Below are 27,878 nucleotides of genomic sequence, written 5' to 3'. Positions count from 1 at the left end.
ATACAGGCTCATTCGTACATGTATGCAAGAATCGATCGCGATATTGGCCTCCGTATATCGGCATTTTAGGGAAGCTGCTTACCTATTTCCGAATATCGCTCCACATAAATCGATTTACCAGCGAGATTAATACCGCAATATCTTTTTTTTTTTTTTTTTTTTTCCGAATATAATAGAAAATAATGACAAATCACACGTATAATAATTCCGCTTATATCTCATTGTGAGATTCTCGTTTTCGATATATATTTTTCGAATATTATTATAAGATTCTCTCAAGTAATACACACACGCTAGAGGGAATTAGAAAGATTCCGCGTGCAATATTCGCCGTGTTACAAGATCTCGATGCTCATAATAGGAAATTGGTTATTAGAGAAAATCTACCGTGGGACACGTTCTCCGATGCATATTACAGCGTGTAGATACAAGCTCGTTAAGCGCGTACTCGACCGTGATATCGCTCGTTCTGAGAGTTTCAACGTGATACGCTCCGCTACATAGAATTTAATAGCGGCGCACGTTGTTTCGACAATCGTCGTAGATCGGCGCAGTCATGTTAGCGTAACGATCTCCTAAACACCGTTTCGAGGATCATCAAGCAGAGAGATCCTCTCTCTCTGTGAGAACCGTCGCGGATCGGCAGTAACAGAGAGCGGTGCGAAAAGATACTTTCAATTTTCTTCGCTGAATAAGAATGTCACGGCAATTCATCACGCGCGCTCCACAATAAAGGGTAAACGATATCCAGGTCGCGCAAACGCACGATCTGTCCGAGATCCGGATGCACCGATATTCTGATAGAACGACGCGGCCGAGGCAGACCTTTATGGAAGACGCACACTTTTTCAACGATCGCCTTGCATAAATCAAGGCTAAAATCAATTTCGCGTTCTCCCCGGGGCCGTAGCCATTATTCGGCGGGGAAGTGTACACGGAAGCTGTGCAACCGTGCCCGGGTTAAGCTATATGTATATACACACATATACAATATATATCTATATATATATATACTGTACTGCCATTCCGGTATACGCCGACATCAGCCGGCATCAGCCGGCGATATAAAGAGGCTATTTGCGCTGATGAACGTGTAGTGGCCCTGGGCCATAGCAAGATAGATCTCTTTCGCGTGATGTGTTTGTCGAACCCCATCGTCATCATACGCGGTTCAGCTCGCCTCGGTTCTTTATGTACCGCACAACATACCGAGTGATACCGGCGATACATAATACATAATGGCGCGCCATAAATCACAGACGTCCCATAATGCCTTATGTAATTATTATCCGACGCGAACATCTCGCATGTGATCGTGTTTCGGCTGTGCTATTGTTTAACCATCTCCGTTCCGTCACTCTCTCTCGGACTCTGTGCAGACAGACACTTTAATGCGAGTGTGTCTCTGCGAGCCTAAGCGTAGGATTACGCTTCTATTAGCATTGCTAAGCAACCGACGATACGAAATGATAATATCCTCCGACACGGAGGGATATTCTTTATTCTCATGCGACAAACAAAATGTATTTTGAACTACAAGTGTATTCTGTATGGGGGTTTGGGAGAGATTTTTTATATATAAACAAAAAGTAGCTACATGTATATTCAAATAAGATGCAGATCAAAAATAGGGAGAAATTTTGCTTCTGATAAGAAAGCAACTAAGCACTTTTCTCTTGCGTTGTGATAAATCTAACCGAGAAAAGATAAATTCAATTAGATTCAATACTATTTATTTTAAATTTGCGCCGGTATTCAATTCAATAGTTTTAGAAGCGTTTAATTATTTTCTATATACGCTTACATCATTTAGGATTGATTAAATTGCTACACTAAATTGTCATATTTATGCATCATTACGATTTTGTCCGACGATTTTGACATTTGTCACGCGATTTTCGTCATGACGAGTGACCACGCACATCATATGATACAAAGAGACATAAATTAGTATCGCGTCTTCTCATATCCGTGAATCATACCATCAGTATGCGTTATCCACGACGTACATACATGTGGTACTGAAATACGTCATAATTTAATCCCTAATCGGATAGCCGAGAGTACCATAAGTGATCATGAGTGGCCACGAAATGGCTTTCGATCCTCCTTGCGCCGGCTTAATTCTAAAATCAACGTTACCATTATACGCACTTTACACGAGACGTGAAGCCTGATATATCTGCTTCTTTCATTTTCCTAACGTAAAATGCTTATAAATTATTTTCAAATTTAAATTTTAAATTATTTCGCTTCTAATGTATTAATATTACGAGTATAAAAGAGCCGGTTTTTTGGACGTCGCGTTGTCTTAATTAAAACAATCTCAAAATATGTCGGGGAAACAGTCGACAGCGCTAATTTGTTTACGCCGTAAACGCAATCACAGAGGCATTTCATAATCCAGAATGAGCCTCCCCCGAGGTGAGAGCAAATAATTCATGAAAAAGAAGGAGAGCGATTCTCAAAACTAAAGTTTTCCCATCCTATCGAGCATGCCCGAGAAACCACAAACGTAAAATATTACCAATCTTTCCCGGGTCGTTTCTTAACTGCGCGCCATTTCCCGGATCATATTATAACGACTCTTTTATTTTTCATCCCGCAATTTACTGTTACTTTCTCGCCACACTTCTCTACCGCTGTTTATTTATACAGATTAATCAACAGATTTAACGAGTATCGCTAAGAGAGAAAATTAATGATACATCATGCTGAAGTATAAATGTATTTTTTGCGTGTGCTAGCGTATTACTATTAAGACGAATAATTAGTTTGCGTTTTGAAAAATATTTTGCATAGAATAATTCACAATAATGCGAAATTGATCAATATTTTCATACTTGATAATCATCGGAAAATTGTGAATATTAAATATCGTTCTTTTCTTTTTTTTTCTAGAAAATGATATTATCGCTCTTTTATTTTCGTGCACTTCTACTTACTTGACATTTTCTCTGCCTGTCCTCTTGTTCTAACAAAAACGCGTTAGCGAAACTGCGGATTAATTAACGCCAAAAAGGCAGGAAGGGCACACTTTCACTTTCTTTGTTTTAATTACGAGAAGGGCGCACGGACAAGGAATAATAGCTCGGCTCGAGAGAAAGTTTTCCCAAATATTCCTGCTGACGTGATTTCTTTAGTCAATAGTTTCGGCCGGTAAGATTTTCGTTAGTTTGCCCTCTTCTCTATTGGCACTTTGTTCCGTGAAGTGCCTTTCTTAATCCAACCCCAAGCAATGAGATACTTTGTCCGAGTTTCCTCTACAAATTTCTGTTATTCTTGGACCCGTTTAATCCGTAAAATACTTTCTGCCACGAATACGACAATATTTGTTGAACAAGCCACTGTCGTTGCCAAATCGAAAACAAATTGTTATATTTTTTGATATACCGTTTCGATTCTCCTGCCATTTCCGCATGCGGAGAAAATTATATTTTTAAAAATGACGGAAGCGAAATTCTCTCTCGGAAAAATTATTGACAATATATATCGCATTGAAGTGCAAATAGCCGATATCGAAAGTTTACAAAAGATCCATCCGAGATATTCTCTCTGATGAAACGTCGCTGAAAATAATGAACAAGAAGAAGTAATTTTCTTCGCTTCAAACTCGTCTCCGCAAGACTTTTACGCTCGCGCACATTGCTAAATTCTCTGAGGAGAAAGATCTGCAAAATTCACATTCAAATTACTCCCTTCGTCGCTCGAACGAGTGAGGTGCAAACGGCCGTAAAACTCCAACCATTCAATTACAGTCACGCTTGTGCCTTCAAGTCACCATTACTGGCGGCACCATTGTCGGCGAGTGGTAAATTTCGTTTCGCATCCCCAACAGGGGCGAACGGCGTTCGGAGTAAATGCAGCGGTGGTCGGACGACGTAGGGAGAGAATGTCGTTTAAAACATCATTAAACAGGGTGACGGTGAAAGGCGGGCGAGTGGGCTATAGCTGATGCCGCGCCGCGCCACGAGTCATTCGTTATCATTATCGGTCGATCCGCTAATTGATTTATTCGATTAAACGGGGGATAATGATCACCGGTCCGACAGGATTCACAGTTGGCCGACTTTATCGTTTATTTCTCGTAGTGTATCCGTTTCGTCGCGGAGCGACCGGATAACACGTCGGAAATATCCGTCGATTCGATATCCGGTGCGGAAGAGGGCGCCGATCGGTTCGCTGCCGATGCGCGGTGGAATAATATCGAAAAGCAAAACTAGGATTGAGAGCTTTTCGATAGTAATAACAAATATGATTCCATCATCGCGAAATTGGGTGTAATTAATAATTTTTCTGAAAATTTAGGTGAATACTGCAATAGTTGTATTTGTTTATCTGAATTAATATTTTTTAGAATCGATATGTCGTTTTTTGTAATAAAATAAAGCAAAATCGAGAATAAATTTTTTATATTAGATTGTATAATACACGATACACGATATTGTTTATTATATATGAAAAAATAATAAAGATTAAAATAGATTTAAAATTGATTAAATATTTCTAACTTAATATTTTATGATTTATTAGCATTAAGTTACACAACTGTTATCTCACAAGAGTATTGATTCGTCAATATTTATTCGCATGTATTTAGTTTGCCTGCACTTTATCATGTAAAATGTAGCCATGAAAATAAATTTGAGGTATCTTGAGAACGGAAATGTAAATAATTTAAAATATAGGACGTCAAGCAAGATTTTACAAACTACGAAAATGGTTCCGTAGGGAAGTCTTTTTAAAATTATTGTTGTTTTTCTTTTTTATCTTTATCTTTCACCAACTTTCGTATTCTACTCATGGATAATTGTTTAGAGTAAAAAATATTAAAATATCTTTATTTTCTTCCACATTTACTGCATAATTATTCAACAATCGATAAAGAACTTAGACTGCATTTTAATTACTTTAAACATTACTTTTGAAAAATATCAGCGATTTCTACAAAGTATCTAGAAAGTTTTACAACTCCCGATCTTTAATAAAACTTTTGAATCTTGGAATGTTTCCAAAGCCAAGCTGATAAACGTGATATAAGAGAAGAAAATAGTAGATAAGGTTTGTATAGTTGTTGCATGAAATTTCCAATTTCAATTTTCCGATCAATATATTGATATACTTTTAGAATTACGAATTTTACTTCGAGATTGTGAATTTCCTGAAGACAGCGAATGCAATAGTCGCGTTTTCCTATTTCCGGATCGAAACATCCAAATTCGTCTCCATTCGTTTGTTATTTTCTTAAGAGAAGCCGGATCACATTTATTTCTTATATCCATACAAGAGTCTGTGAGTGAAACGGAATTTTCAAGAGCTCGCAGGAAAATGTAAATAATTCAAGAGACGGTGGCGTCAAGCCAAATGGCCGGAGTTGCTCGTCCCTTCAACTACTCGGCATTTTTTTCTCATTTCTTTTATCCCCCGCTACCGGTGCCGATCTAGCAGCCTCCCATCGGAGATAGCCACCATCTTGGCTCTTTTCCACCTTGATGGTTTATTAATCTTTAATAGGTATAACTTCCAACATCGGAAGAGTTTTATATCTTGGAACATTTTACGCGGCGCTCTTTTTTTTTTTCATTGAACCACCAGTGCTATCCCCGAGGAGGGGCTACTTTCGTACTGCTACTCTTCCACCACATTTCTTTCTTTTTGAGTGGCACTTTGTATGGTTGATTTAGATCACATAAAATGATAAAACGATTTGGATAAAAAGAGAGAAAGAAAGTTCTTTTTTTTTTTCATTTCAAGTTATGTTTTATCTGCATATTTCTTTTCTAAAATTTAATCTATGTCTCTAATTGTAAGCTGAATCTGTTATCGAGATTACATTATCTTAAGAATAATTAAGTAAAGAATAATTAAGAATGATTAAATTTAAGTATAATTATTTTTTTTTATTTTTTCAGTTTTTGAGTTACGAAAGAAGTTATGGCTAAAAATAAATATAAATGTGTTTTAATATGTAACATTGTCGTAGACATTATTTATATCAATTTACTATGTGCAATGAACAATAAGAACTACATTTTATCTCTTATATAATTTAAATTGAAATATTTCAGAAAAGATTTTTCTTTGAAATCTCGATTAATGCGAAAAATAATAAATATAAAACAAATCTTTTATTTTGAGAGCAAAGTATGACTATCTCAAAACATTGATATAATGTGTTATCGGTAAACAGGCGTGATGCTTTTAACGGCAAGTTTACAACAACGACAGCAGGGCACAAGCACCTCGCGACTGGAGTGCTTTCCGCTTTTATGCATTGTAAAATATTTGCATGATTCCCCGCGACGCGTCCTTTCTCATCGCTATTCGCATTCACGATACACCTCCGGGGGATAATTTTCCGCGAAACCTACTAAACGCGGTAAAACACCCTCAAAATTACCAAGCGTGCCCACATTTACAAGTTTACATTAAGTTAGATATATATATAAAACGGGTTTTGAATTATACCTTCCATTTTTCCTCACTGACTTGCCTATATTTATTTTTTGCTCTTATTATTGCATTATTTCATGTTAATTAATGGATCTGGAGATATATCTAGAGAAAGAAACGCATAAAAATTTTTTAATTAATATTACTGTCCTTTAACATTAATTTATATACAATTATTATGATAAAGACATTGAATACGATAATTTTTATTTAATATTAGAAGAATTGATTTCTTTATTCTATTATACTGTGTAATATTGAATATAATTTTACAAATAATGATAAAATTTATACACCACCGCACGACTGTCTTTTCAAGGAAATCCATGGGAGAAAAAAAGTTAAGAGGACAATGGTACGATGTTATCCCGAAGTTACCGGTCTTACCCTTAGCGCGATAGTGGCTACACCTTAATTCCTCTTTTTATGTGTATCAATCATCCCACTTAATTTCCCATGGGCACTGTGCTACGGAATTAGTCGTTTCGGACTGTACACGTGCGGAATTAAGTTCGTGGATTTTTCTGCGCACGCGAGAACGTGACCGCACCAGAATATCTTTCGCCACAGAACGAGGACAGCCGTCTTGTTGGCTAATGCAAACAATGTGACTACGGTCGACCATAGAATAGCTAGAAATTATCCATACATATTTTGCAAGAAAGATAATATCTCTCAGGGTAATATTTTCTCTGATGGCATCATTACGCGATTCGCTGAATTATATTCTTAATTTCCCATAAGATTTTATCATCCGTCAACGTGTCGCATAAAGCAAACGAAAATTGTATCACCAGCTTAGATACTTTAGTCTATAATATAGTACAATAATATACGTGTAAAATTTTGATCTGCTTTTACGTTTAGTAGTCTTCAAAATGAATTACAAGTGACAAAATTGTATTAAAATATTACTGTGTACCTGTGTGCGAAGAGAGAAAGAGTATAATATATTATAAAATATACAGAGATTATATATCTAAATGACATAATTTTCCACGAGACTGTGCTTTCTGAACATGTAACGCAATTTCGCGCTGCATAACTCTCGACATCATGCTTATGGCGAATTATCCCACCCCATGCGTGCACGTATCGATAACTAATGCGAGCGCACTCGCAACATGACGCCGACGATGTAGCCGAAATCCCACTGTCACACCAGGGAAAGATTCGAATATGTGTTCGCGTGTCCCGCGGGAACCCGTCATAATTTTGTTAAACGCGTTTGCCCCTAACTCCGTCGGACGTATTTATCGAGCCCGCTCACGTTTGTATCGGTTATTAATACCGGCCCTCTGCGACCCTCTTATAGCCGCGAAACCTACCTATGCGAAATTATGGTCGTTAATATACTTCATTCGATCCATATGAACGTTCGCTTTACATTCCTGTCTATATACACATTCGCATATATATACATACACACATATGTGAATGAAAAATGATAAAAAAATGGGGATTGCTGTCATTTGTCATTGACATTAATATTTAAAGAGCCAAACCGCGGATTAAAGAGAACGATACCATTTTCTCAAGATCGTATCAACAATGATTAACATTTTGAATCTACATAACTCATGTTCCATGACAGCGTAGCGTGTACTTTCATTCAAGTTACCCGCTTAATAATAAATGAGCGGACTGTATTGCGTGCAATTGATTAAGGGAGGGTTAAATCGCGTGATTGTTCATATTTGTCTTGCGAATCGAGGGGGTTCACCCTTTTCACGAACGTAACTCTACGTTTTATTCTCCCAACCAATTAAAATGCCACGCCGATAATTTAAGACGAAAACGCTTTTCCGTCCACCCTTCGCGTAAAGGCACACGACTTTTAGAGAAGAACGTTCTAATCCACACTATGAATTATCTCCCTATTTTGCTACTTTCTTAAAAGATGTCCCTCCAGATTCTTTATCCTGTCCTTTGCTCGCACGAGGGACGCTTTGTTCAGGCGGCCCTTCAGCAGCGTTTACTCTCGCGGAGCCTTCGTTTTTGCCAGTGTAAGTTAAGTTTTTACTGGGTGCTTCACCTTGTGTTTCTCTCCTGACATAAATTGCGTCGGCAGATAAGAATTAATTAAGCTAATTAATTGCCGAAACACACCGTTCTTTGCTCTGAGAAGAGATTTATTTCAACGATAATCTGTTCTGTTAATTATTACAACGCAAGTCAATCGAAACTAACGTATTTGTTTGCGTATGCCCTCGTTTTCTATACCTTTTAAAATAAATACAAAAAATATATACAATCTTCCTTATTTAATTACATAATCTAAAAGTTATTAGCTCTGGTAGAAATGTCCTTTGGAACTATAAAGCTATATAAATGTATTGCATGTATGTGTACAATATTCGCGGGAATTGCTCTCAGGAACGTGACCGATTAAATGAAATTTATAAATGTGGCGGCTGACGGGCCGGTGAGCTTCATTACGTCCGAACAATTGAAAATTGCACGCTTCCGCGGCCACGCAATGTGGTACTTGTTTTCCCAAATAATGCTATTAACTACGTCGACGTAGAGGTGATAGCCGCAGGTGCATGTGTGTGCCGGCAAACAGGAAATCGTGATGCAGCGGAATACTGTACTGTGTACCAATTTCAGTTCCACTTTATACCAGCAACGCAATATTGAATCATAGATTTTAAAAAATATTGACCAAAAAGTTTTAATTTGAATTATTATAATTCTTTTTAATTGGATTTATTAAATTTCTGTCTTATTAAATTTTAATTATTAAAATCATTCTTGTCTCTGTCTCTTTCTCTCTCTCTCTTTCTTTCTCTCTTAATAAACAAATGTATTCCTATCATTTATATTAATTATCTGAATGAAAAATTATATATATACCTATATATATTCTCTATTAGCAATATTACATTTAATCACAATAATATAAGGAACAATGTGACTTTTATTTACCACGTTTATGCACTCAAAAAACAAGATACTTTAAGATTTATTTTTTATATTTTGATTTTGTACTCTCAGAAATAAAACTTTAACTATATTAATTAAATTTATATATGTGTAGTAGCAATAAGCTCTTGTACTTATATAAGCTCATAAGAATCTTGTACTCTGTTTTTGTTTTCTCTTTGTTTCTATTTATGTGTTTTTACTCATGCATTGTTAATTTGATAAACAAGATTTAGACATCATATATTAGCACTACACAATTCTATTCAGTACAAATCTACGTCCGTCTAATTATAATTCCGGTCCTTAATTTAATGTCGTAAATTGAATTCGGCGCCAACGAAATGGACAAAGTTCGGCGAACCATTTAATAGTTTTGAAGTGCGGCCCTCGATTTTAATGGGCTTGCTGCCGTTCAGCAATTCCATTTTAGCTGAGATATTTCTAGTGCACTTGCTCACGGCAAAATCTACTTTTGTCGTCATATCTTGCAACATATTTGCAATAAATCACATAGAATGCAAGATTATACAAAATTGCAAGGTCAATTTATATAGCATTATATATATGTGTGTGTATTTGTATCGAGATATTTCACGCTACACATTTCGTAAATATCTTTAGGATATCTTGATCTTCAAATTTCTTTAACTTCACCTACTCTCAATTATTTGTTTTGACAATAATTTTAGACTTTGATAATTTTAAACTTTTAATTTTTTCTCCACAAGATATTGATAATGGCAACAAATACTTTTGCGATAATGAAAATCGGCTAATATGCGAAACGTCTTGCGAATTTCATGTTATGCATTGCTATAACGGCGACGTTTCAAGTGCGACATTACTCATAGTCTTTCACATTATTATCGCCACGGGGTTCGCCATACTACCTCACACAAAGATAGCCGTCTCAGAGGTTCGCGCAGGATGATCCGTCGATAACGCTCTTGAAAAATGATCTCACCGACCTCGTCGGAACCGTCTTAACCATATCTCAAAACTATTTTTTGAGGATGATGACCTACGGATGACCGATGACGCCGGTCGCTCTTGATGACCGTCAACTCGATGTTGCTCGACTATTTGACAAGGGGTACAAAGTAAAAGTGATCTGTGTACCATATTATAATAAATGAAGCTCTATTAAAATATTTGTCAAATGTCGTATTTATATATACACAATTTGATTAATTTATTATAATTTAAAAAGTTCAAAATAAGACTGAATCGGAGAAAGAGTTAACGGAATAAAATGAAGATACATAGCGTGTTATTTGTTTCGAAATGTGTGTGCCATTCCCGAAACCCCATTAAATTCTGTTAAATGCATGTCGTGCTATACGATTGCATCCACAAATAGCGTCGCATTCGGAAACCTCTAACCAATTATAGAATCTATAAATTGTGGGCGATGGGGGTCGATAAACTTAATTTCTCATAAGTTATCGCCTATACACTGGTGGTCTAGGAGATTTTGAAAGCCACCAACCTACATGAACAAGAAGTTCCCAGCAGACGGCTGCGCGTTCATACATATTTATGGAGATTTATCGTATGCACGCGAAGCTGGTATCGCGCCACGACTCTTTTTTTTTTTTTTTGGCGTTCTGCCATCATCAGCTGTTCCGCCCCATCGAATTTTATTTCCGTTCCGTGGGTCGCGAGTTCGGCGATCATAAATACCGGAATGGTCATGGCTCGCCGTTAAAAGATGCCGGGAAGGAACGGAATCTCCGGGGAGGGACGACGTTCGCCGATCGGCGTCTTCCAGGAGTTATCGGAGAGAAAGTCGTTGACCGTGTGAGCCGATTCCGAGTTTACGAGTTAGTCGGAGAGTCCATAAAGAATACTTGGCTTCCCGGTAAATCTTATTTCGCGCTCTTATTCAATAAAACGGCGGAAGAAAGAACTGAAACCGTTCGTCATTGTGATAAACATTCGCAGCCATCTGCTACGCATGGCGAATATAATTCACCGCGAGTAGCTCATTGAGTTAAATCAAATTTTCTGAATGGGTTCAGAAGAAGCGGAGCGCTAAATAGAAAATATTGATTGCAAAGAGTTTGTTTGACGAGAAAAACATCTGCAACTGATGTTTTGCATTGTGATATCGATTACAAAATCATTATAAAATCTAATTTTATTAAGGATCTAATTAAGAGTTATTTGTAAATAATAAATAATGAGAGTTATTCGCAGGCAAATATTTTAGAAATATGTATAGTTGAAAATTGTGCGATATTCTGCGAAAAAGCTTCATTAGCGTTTTCTTCTGAGGAGAAGATTAATTATGATATTATTTCATATATTGTGACACATACTCGACGACTCATTTTGTTGTGGAAGAGAATCGCGTGTATCCTGAATTGATATAATAAACAGTTGACATTTGGAAAATGATTGCGTTGCACTTACCATGTCATGTTCGGGCGTAGAACAGGATCGCAATTTTACATAAAATACGGCCGTTTAATGTTACCTTGCGTATTAATTATGTGACACGCGGGCGACGTGTTACGTGAGCCATATTCCGATTTAATAACCTCACGCGGGTAATAGTTAACGGGCGATACGGATCGACGGAAGAGAATATTGGAGCTTTTCGTGCACGGATTGGACGGTAACCGTCGACGACGACGACGACGACGACGACGACGGTGGTGGCGAGACCGCCGTGCCGTTCCTCGTTACGGGGACACGCGTGTCGCGTGACTCGACGACCGTAACGAAACGACGGGCCGAAATGACCGAGACGAAACGACACGCATCTCGTGCGAACCGAGGAAACAATTAGTGTCAACGCAAATTCAATTATCGGCCGGATCTGCCGGCTTTTTGCCGCCGGAAAGCATTAGCCGAGATTTGCATTTCGCGATTAAACGAAGGTCGAAAAGCGGAAACGCTGAAAAAAAACTGGATTTAATTTATGAATTGAGAAACTGAGCCGAGACTCAGTATGCGTGACGTTATTTTACGACGCTGATGCTTTTTTTGCGAGTAATATAAGCTCGTCTTTTTTCTCCCTCCCCAGAAGCTATTTAAATAATGTTCGATTGGTAGAATAGTGCAGAGAAAATCCGATTCTAGTACAAAACTGGAGATCTGGAATGTATGCTCCTCGCTCCATATTAATTCGCATTTTCATGTTGATCATACGCGTAAAACGTTAGTCGTACGTTTATATTAAACTTTACGGCGAGAGCTTTCGCCAAACATCAATCCAGATCGGAAAATCGTTAAAACCAATAAATCATAATTTGGAATGACAAGCTTAATAGAGAAGTAGATCGCCGGCGATTAAGCTGCTCTCTCTCGATTCGGCCCGATTAAAAACGCCGCAAATACCTTCTGAACGGGACCCGCCGATCACTTCATCGACGCATGTCGATCAACCTCGATGCCGTACCTGTGACAAATTCGTCGCGGTACGCGCGATTTGGTGAGATCCCTTCGTTCCCTCGATAGCATAAAATCACCCGTTTAGATTCCGCGCTCGCGCGATGGCTTCATTCCCTGGCGCGGATGCGATCGAATTTCCCTCCCACTGGAAGGAGGAAGTGCGCGGTGGTGGCCGACGTCATTTCCGATGCTCTAGCGTTTAGTTTCCGTCGCTTCCGGTAGCTATGTGTATCACTGCAACGTCACGATGGAATGCCTCGAGTATGGATGCCGCGTCCTCCCTAAATTCGCACGATTTATCGCTATAAAGCGATCTCTCTCCCTTTCTGTCTTTTCCTCCTTTCATCGCGCTTTTAATTCTTCTCCCGTAATTTCTTTCAAATTTTAGATAGCAAAAATATAGTAAAAAAAGGTGAATTAAATTTTACATGTTAATTATTTAGTGCATGAAAAATTTTAATGACAGATTTTGGTGAATTTAGATGGTGCTCTTAATTTTTATTATAGAGATAAATACATGATATAAAAACGTAAAAGGAAGTTAAAGTTATTTTTCGCTAATCTTTTTAAATTTGTGTTTAATTATATTAAATTCATTAACCAATTTTTATTAATTACAAGAACGTAGGAATATTTTTGGCTGCATTAATCCGTCTATGTGACGGATATTCCAATATTTTCCATTTATAAGTTCAGTTGCAAAATTCTTAGATTTGTGGCTCGCAACCCGCTTATCGCGCCCGACGAGAATCATGTATCATCAAAACTAATTATGAGGAAAGAAAAAATACCGGTATATTACTTTAGATCTTTTTTCCTTTGGGCAGTTCGTTGCGTTGTTAAAGTATGCTCAAAACTCTCCGCCGGCCGAAATTAGTCGACTAAGCAAAAAAGGTAAGCAATTTTTTCGCTTGCTGCGCTCGCCGGAGATGGAGGAAAGGGGGGAAGATTCAAGTGTTCTTTTCCTTTCTTTTCTTATTCTTTTAGAGTGGATACGCGCGTGTTGCGCCTCTCTCTGGAAAATAAACCGGGCACTTTTATCGATCGAAGTGCCGAGCCGTTTCGCGGCCGCCATTAAACGTGCCGTCTACGTCCTCTGCTCTCCTCCGTGTTCGGGTCCCGCTAGTCCGTCCTTCATCCTCTTCATTCCCATCTCTGCCCCATTAAGCTCGAATAATCAGCCCTCTCTTTGCAACCGATCTCATCGCTATGAGTGAAGGCACGTCCTCTTCAGCCTCATATCCGCGAAACAGAATTTCGAGAGCTCATTATCCGCGATTCCGCGCTCTCGTCCTTATACGAGTATCGACGCTCGTGATCGCCTCTTCTTAAGATTGTCTTATCGTGAGATCGACGTGACTCGACACGACTACGAACTACTCATCTCAACTCAATCGTGTTTGTCACATCGACATTAATATACATCTCTTTGCAGCATGAAGCTGTCAGTTGTGATTTTTTTCGAACTTATTATATCAAAATATATATAATCGCATATTATTATTTTAATATTTTCAACATATTATGTACATCCCCATTATCGCTATAGAAATGTTATAAAATAAACAATTTCTCACTCACCGATACGTACAATAGTGGAGTGTAGTACACAGCACACACAGTTGCCCCACTGTCACCCGATGCCTCCCCAGGCCTCCTCCTCCTCTCTTGGACCGTCATTGTTCCTTCGTAACACTCACGAAAACACGAATAATTACAATTGTTCGACACTTTACACGGCACTCCCGACGCGCGACATTTTACACGGCACTCCCGACACGACGCGTGAATCGCACTGTCTATCGCAATGCTACCTGTAACAAATAAAATACATACATATATTAGAATAATCTTATTATTTCGCATTATAACATATACAATATAATATAAATATGTAAGCTGGAATATTTAATTAGCAAATTTTCGCTTTATTAATATTTGTTGACAGAAATCAGCTGATTAAAATGTTAATTTGCTAATTAATTTTTAAAATAATATGTTTTAAATAAAATATGTTATAATACTTTAAATTCGATTAATATTTTTGACAGTTATCAGCTGATTTCTCTCAAAAAATATTAATCGAGAATAAGATATGATAACATATTATTTACAACATTACTATTTTAATTTTTTAACATATTATTATTTTAAAATTTAATTAGCAAATTAATGCTTTAATCAGCTAATTTCTGTGAAAAAATATTAATCGAGTTTAAACAAACTTTATATTATTTTTAAAAAATATCATTTTTTTTAACATAAAATCGAAGAATAGCGCGCGCTTGTGTTCTAGTTTAAAAAAGAATAAGAAAAAGAGAATTGATCTAGCCCGATAATCTGATTATGTATCATGTTCTTGCACGAAAACTAAAATCAATCGACTGATAGTGACATATTCTTAAATCTGTCGAAAATTAAGTTCTCACAAAAAGAAAGATGAATTAGATTTTAATTGTTTTCTTTTTGTTACAGGTAAGGATTCCGTCGATTAGCTTTTTGTCTCAAATTTGGTGAGTAAAATCACAATTTTCACATCATTTGTCATCAGCTTTTTTTTTATATAAATGTAGAACAGATGTGTATAGTATGATGTACAGTGAGAGAAATTTTTTGGCACGCCATTGAGATTTTTACTTGGTTCAATATACCATGCATATTCTTTGTACCAATGCAACCTTATTCGCTGCACGTTACTTTTCCCTCTTTCTATAGTAGGAAAGAAAAACCTCGCTAATGTTAGCGAAATAAAAAAATGTTTTTCAATCGTGGCTTAGTACAGACGACGGCGATGTCGACCAGGTGGAGTGCTTGCACAAGAACTTAGTGAGTTCGCGTGAACAAATTTCTTCGTTTTCCTTTTCTCGTGTCCCCTCCGCAACTTTTTTATTCTTACGCCACGGTAAACGGCGGCTCTGCTTTGAACTCTTGGTATAAAAGTCTCCACAAATTAATTAGCACGCTCTTCGCGATGGGTTCATCACGAGCGGGAGAATAAATTATGCAGCACAAAACCTCGAGCATCGTGAATTCTTGTATCATTAATCTCGGAAACTTCTCGCAATGTATACAACGGGATTTATTCAAATTGATATCGCATTCCACGCACGCAAATTTATTTTTCTTATTTTTAACGCTACATACATTGCGTCTTTTTTTAAAGATTATCTTCGCGACCGACGCATAAATCGTATTAACGTCAGTTTGCAAATAACATCCTTTGTTCGCTGTCTTGATTAAATTATTAAAATTGATTAAAGCGGAACGGATATACGCGCCGATTTCACATCAAAGTGTGCTCGATTCGCTATCTTTCGACGAAATGCGGCTTAAGATTCTGGCCGCGCCGGATTGTCTGTATAAGGATCGAAGTCCGCGGTGACAGGACTTTGGGAGGTCCGCGGCGGAGGAGGCTACTTCAGGATGTAGCAGGACGAAACCGGCCTCGTCCTTGGCCCCGCGCGGTCATCGAGGCCGCTTCCCCCATCTCGTTCTCCTGCCGATGCATTTCGGACGAACCGGGTTCTCTTTTCGTAGACTCAGCGGGCGACTAACCTCGGACGCGAGCCAAACAGGCACCGGCGATACATCACGCAACAACCACAATTCCCCATCCGACTCTAAGCGCTAGACTCGTCTAACAACAAGCAGGCGAGGTGGACAAAAATAAGGATCACAAGGCGAATCGAGCTGAGATTCTCTTTCTGGTTAAATGTAAACTCGCCGGCGAGTCTCTTCGCGACAAAAGATTTCGAGGATATCTCTACGAGTTCCGTTGTCGAGTTCATTGCTGGATATTTATGACTCATTGTCAAGCGACACGAATTGACATCGTTAAAGAAAGCGTTTGACCGCGATTTTTTTATCATTGTTCATGTTAGGTATGTCATTTTTTATTTCAGCGGATACGCGACTTATTTAAGGTTTCGGAGGTCTTCTGTTAGTTGTCTTCACGGGGCTAGATTTCGCGAGATGCTCGATTGGTATATAATAATAAAAAAGAGCGATCAGCTGTTTCCAACATTGCGAGAGCGTGATGAGAGACAAACATAGCTCGAAATTTACAAATGCAGCGCACGTCGGCCGACGCTAGATTACGAGAAGAAAATATCTAGTCGGCTTCTCTTCTCTCGAGCTCTTCTCAGCGGTTCGCTCGGTGTGTGCTCGTGACTCTCGTGGTCGCGGTAAAAATGCCGCGACTCTGTTGTCCCGCGCGGTTGGCCCCGACTCGACGCGAGATGGAAAGAACGGGAATGATGCAGAGACGAGAAAGAGAGAGAGGGAGACAGAGAATGGGGAAAAAAGAGCATGATCGTGTCCTTTCTTTGTAACGTCTGCCCCGACCCGAGTCTCTCTCCGTTCTCCTTCCTCCGTTGGAGAACGACCAAGTCCTTCGTTCTTCCCTCAGGGACTACAAATAGCTTGTCAGTTGAATCATAATAGAGACTCGGGTTCGCGAGATAATCTCGCATCAGGATATCACGGCGTGAGTTCGCCAAGACCGAAATCCAAGGTCTCAGCGTTCACATATTGATTATATACAATAAATGTTTATTTTGATCGAGAAGCGATTTATCGAATTTTCTATGATATGCTCTAATTGGTCTGTCCATTAACGAACGTGAAAATTTATAAGTTAGGAACAAAATAGAGATTACATAAAACACTGTAGGGAAATTTATTATATTTCAAACACGAGAGATTTCATTGCGAGATTCGCCGATAATTTTGCTGGAATTTTAATTGGCGAACATGCGTGATACGCGAGGAATTAACGACGATCAGCGAGGAATTTATTGTATTTAAATTAAAGCATAAATTCAGAAATTAATTGATAGAATAAAATTCAAAATAGGAAAGAGATGCGAGAGATGAATGTAGATAAAATATCATAGAAAATCTTAAAGAACCGTTATAATTAAAATAATTTGAGTAGATATTTTATTTTATCAGATTTATGAACTATTAGATATAACTATTGAAATATATAACGTGACCTCTTTATTAGCTGTACGGTACTCGATGGCCTAACAGACTCTTTACGGTAAAATAATTGCAACACATGGATGGTATGAGGCAATCTCTCATGAGATAATCTTGCCGCGAGTTCGCGAAGTCAGGTCGATCGAACCTGGACTGAACTGAACTGAACTTGGAACTATGAAGTTCCTGACACCACAGGAAGTCCATACCTGATTGCTGTCGTGACCGATTACTAGGGTCTGCGAACTTCCTGTACCATTATCTTTCTGATCTCACGAGGGTTTCTCCGCATTTGTGTATTTGAGTTTATTTTATGCTATTTCTATACTTCTACCATTCTGGTAAGGTCAATAATTAAAATCTAATTTTTTAGAGTGTCGAGAAAGACGTACGATTTTAATTGATACAGAATTTAATTGCAGAAACTTATTAAGAATATATTTTTATTTTACTTTTGAATTTTTTAAAATTTATTGAAAGATTTCATCGAACGTTACTGAATGTATTTGACGTGTGTAAGATAAATTGTTGACATTTAATTAAAAAATTTTTGTTCGATAAATAGAAGATTGAATTTGTTGTATCATCCGGGGCATGTACCTATATGACAAAAAGTTTTGCATTCCTTTTCTATTCAGCGAATTGTTTGCACGATTCTTGTAAGAAGAACGCTTTTTTTATTCCCTGGAACTATTTGATCTAGAGAATGAAATATCCCGCGGGAGGATTCGCTGCTCTTTACAGTTCGTCCCTTTGCTCGCAATCGAACGTTGAAGTGGCTGTCCACGATTTATCGAGCCGGAGAGCATGTCCCAAGAAGATTGTAGTAACTTTCGCATTATTGCCAGATACTGGCAACGATCCCATTGCAAGATGGAAACATACGGCTGCCAGAAAGACTGATACAAATCGAAACGCGTTTGATGTGTTCCCCAATAAAAGAATAGTGGACGGTTATGTTCAATCACGGTTTTGTGTTCTCAACCACTTAGTATCTTTACGTCATATCTATCAAATTCCGAACCCGTTGAGCATGTCAATGATTATTACATACGGAAATTCCATTCGACTCTTTCAAAATAAAAAAAAAAATTAATTATCTGTCAAGATTATCATTTTATTTGCGCATGTTGATTTATACAATATTCCATGTATAATACTGGAAATTTCTAGCTTGTCGGTGCGCAGAACTGTGAGGCCTTCGGCGGAAATTTTGATTGCGCAAGCTACAATTTGATTTAGTAGAAAATTAGGAAGGACAAAGATCATTTCTCCTCTGCGTTCCCTCGGGCCTGGCGCGGCCTCCGGGTCTGCCGGAATGATATTTCCCTCAGGTAATGATGTCACAAAGTGGGAAACCAAAATTCGATTATCATATCTCGCGCGTGTATCTGCGGGAGATGGGGGTTAAATTTACCTCGTATACACGAACGAACCTCCCGTTCCTTCGCGGCGACATATCGTCGAGAAATCTAAATCGAAACGACCTTGAAATTTTGTCGGTGCCGAGCGACAAATGTTTCTCCATACCTTTGACGAGGACCTGGGAGAGAAACCGGGAACCGGTTAATTTATGATCTGACATTTTTCTACCGCGGCGTCGCCGTCGCCGTCTCGTCTAAATTGCGCGTCATTCATTTTGCGACAATAATGTCGTAATTTCTATTGGGCTTTGGCTCAGATTTATTCGTGTTCAAGAAATTTTTAGACGTATTTTTAAACGTAATTTCTCCCACCCATACATTTAATTTATATCATTAGCGTTTTTAATAACTTATTTTCTTTTAAATAAATTTGTGTGATTTTTCTAAGTATTTTATGTACTTGTATATTCTCTGCAATATCTATATTTATTAAGTTTAAAACGATGTATTATTACTCTTTCTTCTATATTATTTTCGTATGGACATCGTTGAAATGGTCATAACGTTCTTTTACATGGCAAATGGAAGATATGAAAATTTGAAAAGAGAGCTCTTTCAACAAATCACAAGTTAGGAGGATTCTATGAGTGGACTCGCATGTATTCAAGGCAGTTGGATTATTTATCCGATTCTCGCTTTCGAGTCGAAGTGAAATGTGTCGCCACGCTACGCCTAGAGCTGCCGGAGTCTGTCGTCGAATAATCGTGATCTATTCACCCTCGTTTCTTCAGCGACCTACAAAACGTTATTTCCATATCCACACATCGCATTTCCCTCACATTCGCATAAATCATAGTCGGGTGATAGCCATGGAAAAATATACGCGTCGCTCCTTCCGTTTCCTGGGAAACACCATAATATTTCGACGGCAAACGTTGCACGGTTAAATTCGCTTGCTGAATATTTGTATCCCGTTGAATTGATTCTTTACTGCGATGTAGATGCATTGATTTGTATGTAAAGTCACACATACATAGATTATTGCGCGCGATGCAATACGAGAACGCGATCGATAAAAGTGATAGAAAAATGTGGAATAAATAATATTTCGATATATTCGCAAAATATATAAAAAGAATAAATAAAGAAGGAGAGAGAGAGAGAGAGAGAGTATAAATGAAATAGAAAAAATTAGAAAATTAGATATCATTTATTAAAGCTAACGCAATTTGCGATGTCAAAGGCGAGTTGTCTCTTTGAACGAAATAATGGCAGCTATGGATGAGAGGCACCGAAAAAGCATCGATGCGAGAAAAAAGTTCGCGCTCCTTCCGAAATTCGGCTCAATTAAGCGAGCTCTCTGAGCGCTGACAAAGTACGACATCATTGTTCTTTTATAGTCGATCCTAAATAAGTGAGTCTGCCAGCATATTGAGTGGCAAACCGTAAGGAAGGATGAAGACAACCGCGGCAAAAAGAGAGCGGCTCGACAGCATTGAGTATCGGGAGCGAACTCTCTTAAAAGAAAAGGATGAATGACGACGAACGACGATGAAGAAGCTGCACTAGAGGCGGAAAAGAGAGAAACGATAAGTGAAAAATGACGAAGGCTAAGAGAAAGAAGGCGTATAAAGAGGAACATCTTGTCAATCATTCGGCGCAGAGATTAGCTCTCATCTATAGGCATGTAAAGATTTCTTATGCTTAAATATTCTATGTACGGAAATAATTTATTCTATTTGCGATAAACAATAGGCAGTGTTCATATATATTTATACGTGTGCGGTAAATTAATTTTATTTTCCCTTTATATGTGCAATTACGGTAAGAGATAATTATTATATAATTGTTTATTATGAGCTTATATATAAATAATTAAATCATTCCACAAAATTATCTGCAGCGAAAATACGATACGTCCATTTATGAATTTTATAGTAACATGACGTAATGAAGAGTCGCAGTTATATATAATAACGTCATTCGACACATTACGACATCATACATCATCATTAAATGGCGAAATGGCTAAAGTAAAATCATCATTATACGAATACGTCGAAATAGAGTTAAAGATTATTTATCTCCAATTACGCGTTGCGACGTATTTTTTTTTTTCCAACAACTTGTCGCAAAAAATACACAAAGCCAAAATTGATTACTGCGTCATTTGTCAGTCGGCCTCCCTCTGTGACTTTGAACGGACGTAATCGCTGAACTGACCGCTCCTATATATATATCGATCGATCGCAAATCGACACCGAAACGTCGCGTCGCGACGGGAAGAAACCGATGTTCCACGTTTCTTTCAGTTCCAATTCGGGTACCGGCAATTTATGTGGCTCGTACATTCTTGAGCGTAATTACTTCGATCCTCGAGAAATCGAGAGCGGATGGAAAGGGCGAAAAATTACCCGGTCTCATCGAACGGTGTCGAATATTTACTGCGCCTTTTAATGAGATCAATACGCCGCGAACGATTGAATAATTACGCCTGAGAGGCCGAGCTTGCTTGCTCCGATTAATTAAACGTCGTTACAGTACAGCGTTTCTCATTTATCCCCGTACTTATCACTATTATGGATTTTATAACAATTTTTCTCATAAGGATACGAATACCACCGTGTCGTAGTATATTTTCATTTCTCGATAAGCTAAAATAAATATTGTCAATAATTTTATTTCGATTTTCTATTAATTTATTAAATTATTCAATTTTAAATGTTTCTTTTCGAGTTTATTTTATAAATACTAATTAGTATTCCATAATTACTCTCATATATAGCTATTTTTAAACACACAGTCTATTAATAATATGCATTCGATATTAACAAAGAGCTGTTTTATACAATTTTGATTTTATATATGCATCACGATGCATATAATAATAAGCAAGAAAAACATTGATGGAAACATAATTAACTGTCCATATTGCGCGCGTTTCTATAAAGCATATCAATATACCTATTTAAAACCGTATCGACACCTGATAGAATAACTGTGTACGGTATCGACGTTTCCGCGACTGGAGATCTACTCGATACAGCCGTGATAATCGAAACGTCGTTTCTTATCGCGGCGGGGCTGCAGTTTTCAGCCTGTGCAAGAAGGCAAAAAGTCACGGTCGATCAGGTAAACGTCTATCGCTTATCGGTCCTTTTAATGAAAATTTTTCCGACGTATTAAAATCACACAAGCGCGGGAAGGGGGGCTTATCGAGCATTCTGGAAATTGTATCGCCTCTCGAATGTTCACTCGCATCTATTGAATCCATCACCGTGACAGAGATATGAGCTTGGCGAGCCAAATATATTTCACGAACGTACGTTTCCGATTCGCCGGGTCGAATTGGAAAGGAGAAGACAATGGGAGATCCGAGTGCTCGGCTCAAGGATCATTACGGTCAGTCGCGCATCGGTGATCTGAATGCAGATCGGACTCGGAATCCGCATAGGTCCACGGGAACGAAACAAAAGGTCATCGCCGATCGAGGTTTCCTGGTAAACAGTAACGAGTAACGAACGTCCGGCAGCCTGCGTGCTAGCGACAATGCCTTGCTATTTAATTAACGGCGGAATGCATCGAACCGATCGAAAGGGAGGGAGAAGGAGAAGAGTAAACAACTTTCTATCTCATTGATTCCCTTTCCGTATGTGATCGTGATAGCGGCTAATCTTATAGGATTTTACACATCATCTTATGGTATAGATAATACATTTTTTAAACATTTTTAAAATTAATTGAAAAATGTTGCAGTTAAAATGATTAATTGGGCAACAGCGTTTCAAAAAGAAAAATTTATCGATAAAGTAAGAAAAAACAATCTCAAAAGTTGTAACATAAACTCAAATATTTGTCAGCGCATCTTGCAACGAAATCCACCAAGTATCAAAAATAGTGACAGTGTATAGAGCGCATGCAAAAAACATTATACGTTTCTATTCAGAAGTTAAAGCAAAAGAGGAATAGCCGAAGTGGAAACGCGAAGCTTTTACGTTCAGTTGGCTGGAAAGTTGAATCGTCGATTGGCAAAGTCTCGGCGCCATCGTGTGTCGCGTGTTAAAAATGAAGCTGTAAGTTTTCACCATTTTATCCGTACAATTTCATTGTGATGAAAAATCGGAAAAGTCGGAAAACGTTTCAGAGATTTTTTGTCTCTCTATAAATAAATTTGTAAATAAAATATATTGGAATATTTTTAAGTACAGTTGAAATAATTGATAGATTTCTTTACGAAAATATCTATTTAGCAGTTTTTTTTTTATCTAAAGCGACTATGCTATAAATAAATCGTAATAAGATTATTATTATCGTATGTAAATAGCATTTGTTTTTCGAGAGTCTATAATGAAATCCGCAAAGAGTCGAAACGACACCTGTCCAATTCCGTAAGTACATTAATTTGCATTAAAGGCGTAGGTATGCTTTCAGCAGCTTGAAAAGGCTAAGCGTGAAGCTGAAGTGTAACGAGGTCCCAAAGAAAAATATACGGATGTTGTACATATATGTATATATACATACATATACATATACATATATATATATATATATATATATATATATATATATATATATATATATGCACAACGGGTTTGCGCTTCGTCGAGTGCTATATACACTGCTGCACCTAAATTACTGTAAATTCCCCGCTAACGACCATCGAAACGCAATACAGGTCGCTGAGTAATTTTTTTCCTACAAACACGGGGCAGAGAACATGCCGACTCGTACAGAGAAACACAAGCGAAAATGTGGCTGGGAGAAACGAAATGCGGGCAGAGAGTCGGCTCATCGTTGTTCTAGTGCCGTCGTTAGCGAACTACACGTGAATGCTCGAACCACGTTACAGATCTTGACATCTGAGTTGTGTCGCTTCGCGAACTTATTACACGACAAGAACGAGAAGCTCGCATATTATTACGTAATAATGTTTTGGTTATTATTCCTACCTCGAGTATTCATATTCGAATATTATCCTTTCACAATTAAATATTGATTTTGCAATGCTTTAATATAACTACTGCCTTGTGAAACTCAATCTGGAATATTGATACGGTATATTCGGGTTGGGGTGACGTAGGCGTTACATTATTCAGTTAGTGAAACGTTTTCTTCTGAGGGGTGATCTGCCATGAAGAAACATTTAACCTTAAGTTCTTAACGAGAATTTGAAGACAAGCGTGTAAGATAGACGAAGCGGAAGATGGAAATGAGATGTCATCAGATATGATGGCAAGATTTGGAGTGGGCTAGAGAAGAAACGGTTGACTGGTTTATGAATTCTAACTCTTAAGGACCTTTTGTCCTGCCATTCGTTTTTGCGAACAGCGGAGAATCATCTTGCGAAAGCACAGAAATTCAGGCGTCTTGCGCAACATCCGCAAAGAGTTTGAGCAACGATGCCTCGAGCAAAGTTTAGGTAGCGTTGAGTTTCAAATTATAATAGAATAAGACTTGATAAACCGAGATATTACACTTGGAAAATTTCGTGGGGCACGACATTATCTATTAAATTTGTTACTTAACAAAATTTTCTTTTATTGATACTTTAAAACGCGATAGAAATAACTCGACTGAATCGATTTCGTTCATTTAAATTCTCATTTTGTGCTTTTAGAACAAAATGTAATAGAAAATTATTTGTGTTATTTATATTATTAAGGTAAATCTACGTATTTTATTTTATTGTATGCACAAATACTTATTTCCATATGTCTTATAAATTAAAAAGGGTTACGAGGAATTTCTTTTTTATTAAATATTTAAAAAATATATATACTTCATATTATATTTCAAAAATTTTAAGCTCGAGTGAAATTAAATTCAATCTACACTGCTTTACATAAATGTGACATATCTATGAAAAAATATCTGCGTTTTATTCTATATTCTTTTTCTCTCTCTTTTCCTAAAAAATTAATTGAAAATTTAATAAGACATATATTACCATTTATACAATCGCAAAATGTCTTATTAACATAATCCGATTTATTTGTGAATTACTGTTTACAAAACTAAATATTATTAATGAGCCACGTCTAATTAATTCTAATTCCTAAAATAATTAGCTGCTTCAGAGTTAATCGATAATAGTACTATGTAAAAAAAACTGATACATGCAGTTGTAGCAATGACTTGCACAAATTGATCTTATTTCGATCTGACATCGTGCTTTGCTTTTTTTACGAAACCGGTTGATCTTCGTTGATTATATTAATGTAAACACGCATATCGTTAGCGTTTTTTCCCTTCTTCTGTACGACTGCTCGGTATGCAAATTCTTCGATCTTTTACATCGGCGTGTCAGAGGATTATCGAGATAATGCCGTTTACTTTACAAACGCGCGGGTCCAAGAAGTCTATGACGAGGATGACAAGCCACGGATAATTTGAGGATTTCGTTTCTGATTGGCCATTGTGATCGGTATATCGAATTTTCTGTTCGCTCGCCACGTTGAAACGTTTCAATCGAAATTATTTCTTTCAGTAGATAGGTATATTTTTACGTTTTAAAATAATATCGTTCTCTCTCACCTACCCGCTGTTGTGTTCAACCTGACGATGTTCTGTTTGTGATGCTTCTAACAAGATCAACATGCAAATGCATCGAAGGCAACGAGAAATTGCAGTAATAACAATCCGAGGAATGAAGTATGTTGCAGCTAAACAACGCGCACACACGATACGTACAATGTTGCATTGTCGGATGATAGAGTTAATCCCTCTCTCTTTGTCTCTCTCTTCCTCCCCCTCTCTCTCTTTCTCTCTGACCTGTCGGATCAAATAGAATTCCTCTGTGTCGTTTCTCGGTTCTGGAGAAACATACACAGAGCTCGCAATAGGAGCAACGTGAGCGTCCACGGCACATTGAGGGTAGTCATCTGTAGCCAGCGACATAATGCCGGGGGCGTAATCCCCTAATGGTAATCGACAGTCTTCTTCTAATTCTGGGGACTCTCTTTTGCGAGGATTTCGACAAGGCTCATATCGGACATTCTCTGTTTAGTAGATGGCATTGTATCTCTCTGACATCGCATCATTACTATTTCACGAACGTAAAATGAGATGGAAACAAAGAAAGGCGAATAGAGAGGAAAAAAAGATAGAGTCAATAAGAGATAATTTGTTGAAATAATCTGCGTGATATAGGAGTGTCAAAATTAATCTTTGATTATAGATTTTTAATTTTTTATTCTTTTCATTTTTGATAAAGAAAGAAATGAGAGTAACGATAATAAATTTGTCTTTACTTTCTTTGTGGAATTAGATTATATAGAGAAATATGTTTTGATCGTGAATTTTAATAGCGTTTCCTTCGAATTGTACATTTAGTAAAAATTTTATCCAATATTTACAATGCGGCGTCAGATTCAGAAGTGACGATTGCTGTTCTCGATGAGAGATTGATTACGTTGAAGAGGCAGGATGGAAAGGAGAATTGACCGATACCATTCGCACCATTTGACAGTATTGAATATTCAACAATGGTACCCGACTCATGGTCCAATGAGATTTCGTCCAAATAACAGAATACAGATTGATTGACAAACGGACAGTCGCACGCAAGCAGCTTTCTGTTCGGACAATATTCGAAACATATTGAAACGTCGCATCTAGAAATGAGAAACGTCTAATTTCTAGTTAAACAGTGTGTTTACAAATTATTAAGAAGATTAGTAATTAGTTATATATGTAACACAAATAAGACAATTATTAATCTAAAATTGTTACTATAAAGTTAATTTATATATAATAATTTAGTGATGGAAGAATTTTTTTGACAATGAGAATTTTTTGACAATTGTAACCGCTTGCGACTTTTCAATATTTTTCAAATGATCTAGAATAGTCGAGTAACCGAGTAGCTGAGTTTGTTTCTGTAAAATGTATTTTCTCCTTTCGCTGTGTAACGCGTAAGTCCGGTAAGGAGATTGAAGATCGAGCTGTACCGACATCCGGTTGATAAGAACGAGAGGAATTTCTAGTCGGATCAGCTGGAGCGACCTTTCGTCACAATCTCTTCGCCTACGCTTGACAACGCGTGATCGCATATGTCCTCGCTTTTTCCTCTCTCGGCGACGTTTCTGATTATTCCTGCAGGATATAGTTCTACAATTGTATGGCGCGTTTTATCATATGTCCACACGAAGCGAGCCTTTCGATGCAACACAATCATCGTGGGCGGTGCATTAGTACTTATCACCCAGTGTCAAGCTTTACACGTTTCAAAAATAAAAAAAATTGAACTACCATTATTGTGACGACATTGTCTACGCGAATGCATATCTTCAACTAATTAATAATATAATTAAATTATTTTTTTATTTGAAATTTATGTGTGTATGATTTACGCTTCTACGCTTTTTGTTTGAACATACATGAAATATATTCGTGACCAGAATTTACATAACGAATGATCCATGAATCCTACCGCGACAGCATTAAATATAAAAATGGCAGCGGTGAGAGTCATAAATTTCTGATGATAAGCACACCTACATCTTATCTTCTGTTCCTAGAAAAATCATTGAAGTGTCTCTATCTAATGTAAACATAGTTTCTAATAAACTATCTATTTATATAATAATTGGAAATATAAACTATCTTTATTTATTTTTATAGATTTTCTTTTGAAAGAAAAATTCAAATATAATAAATTATTTATTTAAATAATTTAAAAATAATATAAATAAATATTTTAATAAAATAAAAGTTATTAAATGATATATTAATGAATAGTATAATAAAAAT

At 37.3% G+C, this 27,878-nt stretch overlaps 1 protein-coding gene and 1 long non-coding RNA gene across 2 annotated transcripts in view; one reads left to right on the top strand and one right to left on the bottom strand.

Moving 5' to 3' along the window:
- Positions 1 to 27,878, top strand: part of Alpha-man-ia (alpha-Mannosidase class I a) — a 466,863-nt gene that overhangs the window by 227,510 nt on the left and 211,475 nt on the right. The window lies entirely within an intron of this gene.
- LOC145936708 (uncharacterized) overlaps positions 14,455 to 27,878 on the bottom strand; it is a 39,448-nt gene continuing 26,024 nt past the window's right edge. The window contains exon 3 of the long non-coding RNA XR_014425429.1: positions 14,455 to 14,594. This is a non-coding gene — a long non-coding RNA (uncharacterized LOC145936708). The remainder of the gene's footprint in view (positions 14,595 to 27,878) is intronic.

Source organism: Prenolepis imparis, unplaced genomic scaffold (genome assembly GCF_030444845.1).
Source record: "Prenolepis imparis isolate NDT839.2.m4 unplaced genomic scaffold, iyPreImpa1.0 SCAF_5, whole genome shotgun sequence".
Lineage (NCBI taxonomy): Eukaryota > Metazoa > Arthropoda > Insecta > Hymenoptera > Formicidae > Prenolepis > Prenolepis imparis.
The sequence above is the reverse complement of the archived record's forward strand: the minus strand, read 5'-3'. Positions and strand labels throughout refer to the sequence as shown.